This window comes from Ambystoma mexicanum, chromosome 9 (assembly GCF_040938575.1).
Source record: "Ambystoma mexicanum isolate Mex_15411 chromosome 9, UKY_AmexF1_1, whole genome shotgun sequence".
Lineage (NCBI taxonomy): Eukaryota > Metazoa > Chordata > Amphibia > Caudata > Ambystomatidae > Ambystoma > Ambystoma mexicanum.
This window is the reverse complement of record NC_090931.1, coordinates 1,512,813,165-1,512,818,333: the sequence shown is the minus strand read 5'-3', so window position 1 is coordinate 1,512,818,333 and position 5,169 is coordinate 1,512,813,165. Positions and strand designations below refer to the sequence as shown.

At 42.3% G+C, this 5,169-nt stretch overlaps 1 long non-coding RNA gene across 1 annotated transcript; it reads left to right on the top strand.

The window, feature by feature from the left end:
* The first annotated feature begins 2,299 nt into the window (after positions 1–2,299).
* LOC138489825 (uncharacterized) lies at positions 2,300–4,475 on the top strand. The gene is made up of 5 exons (XR_011274927.1): positions 2,300–2,368; positions 2,484–2,642; positions 3,010–3,143; positions 3,303–3,443; positions 3,722–4,475. It is a non-coding gene; the product is annotated as an uncharacterized lncRNA (long non-coding RNA).
* Positions 4,476–5,169: the final 694 nt, after the last annotated feature.

Genomic DNA, 5,169 nt, shown 5'->3' with positions numbered 1-5,169 from the left:
TCCGTGTGCAGGCAGGGTCGGTACACGGGAAAAACAAGGGCTTCACAATTCAAGAAACAGGGAGAGCACTTCGGAAAGTATGCCGGTTGTAACTTTAAACGGAAGCAGCGTTCTGTATGCCGCTGTGGAATAAATAACAACAAGAGGCGTATCGTTTGAAAATGAGGCTCCCCTCTCAACGCCGAGAACTACAACGTAACAGGTTTTCTGGATACTGTAGTTCGTGTAGAAATTTGCCATGGCAGCTGCCAGCGCGATAAGAAGGGCGCATGCCGGCGCCGTAACCCTTTATGAAGGGCGATCACTTTCCTGGCCCTTATTTTGGTGTTACCTGGATTTCCCCAATTGTTCTTGCTCATACGAGAGCAACGAGGCAGAACCCGGGAAACGTGGCACAGCCGAGGGCGAGGTGTAACAAGGGGGTGATGGAACTTTTTGGATGACAAACCATTGCAGATCGGTATACTTATGGTTAGCAGAGAGATAGTGGGCTACAAGAGGTTTGTTATCAGTTTTGTTTTTCAAACAAGACCTGTGCTCGCATATTCTTAAACGTACCGCTCGGCTGGTTTTGCCTATACATGTGCATTTAATGCCATAGATGAGCCAGTCAGAAGCGCAGTTGGAGAAAGTACATAGGTTCCATGTTTTACCATTGAGCTCGATGGTTTTACAGTTGGTAGTCAGAGAGCAAACTGAGCAGTGGCCACATTTAAAATGTCCAACCACCAGTGGAAGTTTCCACAGCGTAGTTTGTGTCATGGGGCTTGGTATGTTGGGATACGTATGGACCAAGATATCCCTGACATTTCTTTGGCGTTTAAATGCGAACCGAGGTTGGGCCAGACGAAAATCGTCGGAAGATAGAATATGCCACTGTTTTTTAATGGTTCTCCGTAGAGCATTGCTGATAGGACTGAAGGTGCTCACACACATAATCCTCTCTTCTATAATTTTAGGCCTGGGATGGAGACATCTGGGTCTGTTGGCATATTTGGCCCTCTTAAAGGCTCCATTGATGCACTTCTTGGGGTACCCTCGGGTGGTAAGACGTTGTTTCAAGTCTTTTCCTTCCTGCACAAAATCACCAAGTTCCGAGCAATTTCTTTGCAACCTCAGAAATTGCCCGATGGGTACGTTTTCCCATAGGCTCAGGGGATGAAAACTGTTATATCTGAGCAGAGTGTTTTTATCTGTAGGTTTACGGTACAGCCTAGTTTTCAAAAGGCCTTCTTCAGTTTTACAGATGGAAAGGTCAAGGAAAGGAATAGTTGTTGAATCAAATGTCATAGTGAATTTGTGGATTACGAGTGTGAGCACCTTCAGTCCTATCAGCAATGCTCTATGGAGAACCATTAAAAAACAGTGGCATATTCTATCTTCCGATGATTTTCGTCCGGCCCAACCTTGGTTCGCATTTAAACGCCAAAGAAATGTCAGGGATATCTTGGTCCATACGTATCCCAACATACCGAGCCCCATGACACAAACTACGCTGTGGAATCTTCCACTGGTGGTTGGACATTTTAAATGTGGCCACTGCTCAGTTTGCTCTCTGACTACCAACTGTAAAACCATCGAGCTCAATGGTAAAACATGGAACCTATGTACTTTCTCGAACTGCGCTTCTGACTGGCTCATCTATGGCATTAAATGTCCATGTAACTTATTGTACATAGGCAAAACCAGCCGAGCGGTACGTTTAAGAATATGCGAGCACAGGTCTTGTTTGAAAAACAAAACTGATAACAAACCTCTTGTAACCCACTATCTCTCTGCTAACCATAAGTATACCGATCTGCAATGGTTCGTCATCCAAAAAGTTCATCACCCCCTCGAGGGGGCAATAGAGAATTATCTCTGAGCACGACTGAACAAAGGTTGATTTACAATCCAAACACAGTCAAGCAGGGTTTAAATTCCTTCGTTTAGTGGAACAGTTTGATGTCTTAAACAGTAATATCAGCCCTTACTCCCTTTTTACATTTGCTTATGGGAGTGTCGTGCCTAAAATTAAAAACGCCTTTTCCCAGGGCGGTTTTCATTAGGGGCTTTCTTTGGCCCGCTCGAGTTCCAAATATTGTTCTTTGACTCTGACAGATGTTATACATTGATTCGTGCCGTTACCAACTATTCACTTTGTGCACCTTCGTCTATGTTTGCATCTTTTTCCCACTGCATTTGGCCGTTCACCGTCCAACGTGTGCGCTATCCCTTTAAGAACTAGGTTGTCCCGTTGGTTCAGGTGATCCCAATATGCATCTGACGTTGCGCTGTATTTAAACACACTTCCCGTTTGGTCTTTCTTTCAGTCGGAGTATAATCGGGGACACGAGCTGAGACGGTGCGCAGCCCTCTGTCAACACTGGTAAGCTTTCTCAATCACTGTTAGGATCTCACAGGCTCACGTTCACGCCGAGACGTGTGCTTTGTGTGATATATATAGCTTCCAGGTGCTCACCGCGGTATATTTTACTTTGTAGAGCTGCCTAATTGAAACGCTGGCAATCTGTGGCTTCACAACTACGCGATTTCAACACACATTTCACGTTGTGCTGCATCTAAACGTAGATTCCGTCTGATTTTTTCTTCATTTGGAGAGCAATTGAGCTGATGCTATGCGCAGCCCTTTGATTTCACCGGTAAGCTCCCTCTAATCACTGTTAGGATATTATATGCTCGTGTTTACGCTGAGACATGTGTCTTGAGTGAGATGTGCAGTCGCCTTGCGGTCACTGCGTTTTATGTGACAACTGTTTCACTCCCTTGCTTGTAGAGCCGTTTATTTGATACGCTGTCAAATTGCTGTCTTATTGATTGAACAGCCACACCACTAAGTGTCTTCATCAGCATCCTTAAAACCGTGCAACGAGTGGGTTCTGTGCTGTTTTACACTCAGTATTTTGAGCTAGACATAATATTGTCTGTTGCAATAACGTATATGCAGACTAGTCTGTACCATCTACTTTAAACAGAAGTGCCGCTAACATGATGCTCTCTCTGATCCAGGGAGTGCTTCATGAATACAGCGTCTTGACTTTGTGGGACCGCTTATTTTACCTCCATTGCTATTACTGGCACAGCAGATCCTGGAGCCACGTAACAACACCCCTCAGTCTCTTTTTCCTAAAATGAAGGATTATGTAAGTGAACCTATTTCCCTTTTTCTTTTCATGTAACTCTCTACAACACTGAGCGTTGAATACAGCATTCGGTTGTTGCAGCAATTATGCAACAGATCCAGTTCAACCATAATAATGCACAAGACTAATGATATGGTTACTTTATCTTTATTTTTATAGTGCCTTTCCTGTGCTCCCCTGGACAAATACATCTTGATGCACCTTGCTTCAGTTATGCTGCTCAGGGTCTTCTAGGTTTTATCGCCATGAGTCATTCATTGACCCTATGCGTTCTCTTCACACCTGATCCTATGATTACAAGTAAGAGGTCGAACCACTTTATGTGTCACACTGTTCTGTCACCTACTTATGTCAGTCTTTGTAAAATTGTTGTTTTTAACCACTTGGTGTAGACAATAAATAGATGTTACAACTGTCTCCCATAGTGAAACAAAGGTCTGTTAAATTTAAAACAGTCTGTCAATATGAGAATATTTTCTCAGCTAGTTGTTTAGACAAACTGCATGGAGATGTAAAACTACAGTGAAGTGTTTTGAATCACTTGTGGTAATCACATATGTATATATGTATTTCTTTAGATCTATGATGCCAGTATCACACTACCCACAAGGCCCAATGTGAAGAAATGATCTGTCCTAAAGATGGCCACAATGTCCACCCTTGTATGGACATCTGAGAAAATGTCCAATCTAACGCTTGGCCGAAACATGTCGACTTTTCATATCTCAGTAAACGTCTAAAGTTAGGCGCTTCTAAAACTAGTATATAGGACTATAGGGTGCATTTATTTTACCCATTCAGACTCCTTTTTCTTGTTTGTTTTTTCCCCCTTGCCTTGGTTGTTGATATGTTGACACAAAGAGTATTTGTGTGCTTTTGTGTCTTTTTTACTATGTAGATGTATTAAATTATTCTTTTTACCTTTATATTCATTATTAAAATTTTGTTCTCATGTACGCGTCTGCGTCCGACCATTTTTACCTGTTGACCTTTGTATAAATGTTGTTAGGTAGACAACTGTAAGTGTGACCATAAGTGTTTCTACCTCTTTGTAGGTTCTTTCGTAGTGAGGGGTAAGTAATTCTCAGTGCCGGTTCCCGGCACTTAGCTTTTTCTTTTTTTTATTTTTTTTTTGTCTACACTCATCCCTATTTGAGAATTACTCCCCCCGTTAACAAACATTTTGGGATTTGGCCTCTAATTGGTTAATGCACCATCCTAGTTGGACAGCTAATCTTTCAAAATTCAAAAAGAAGTACCCTAGATCTTTGCCTTCTAGGTACAACTGAAGTATCCCATGGGGCAATACCTGGCAACCTGTAACAAAGTCATATTCTTGCAACAGTGCCTCGATGCCCCTGGGTTGTAGTGCGCTCTCCAAATCCAAATAAATAAATATGTATAAGCGCTGTATAAACAATAAATAAACATCAAGAAGTGATTCAAGACTTTTCTTTCTTTTGTTTAACATTTGCAGAATTGACTTTGAATCCTGGGGAAGGGGAATTACCCAGGATATTAGTAGGTCAGTCAGGAACTGCGTATATTGGTCTTGTCATGTTGAACTGCCATGTATTTCCTTTGTGTATTTGTTCTTTAGTGTGAGGGCTATTTATCCTGTGTTAGAGTGTGTTCCCTTAGCTTTGGTTAGGCAGGGAATTCCTCAGCAGAGTAGGGAAAGTGCAGCATGTTTTGTCAAGATTAAAATGGCATACTTTGGTAAATCATCAATTAGTTGTCCGCCTCTGTGTTACTGACGCCTCATACTATCCCGAGACACTAACCGACAGCAAAAAACACACAAATATATCTACATGCTACTTGCACTACAGTGCAATAACATCTGCTTCCTTACATTATCCACTTCAAATCTACTTGCACAACAGTGCACTAATGTCCACTCCACTAAAACAAAACTTCCTGCACAACAGTGCCCTAATGTTTACTCCCGGACATTAACTTCTACAACAACACCTACTCGTCCATGGGGCACAAACTCCAAACTTCACCCCCGAATCAGTTCGAC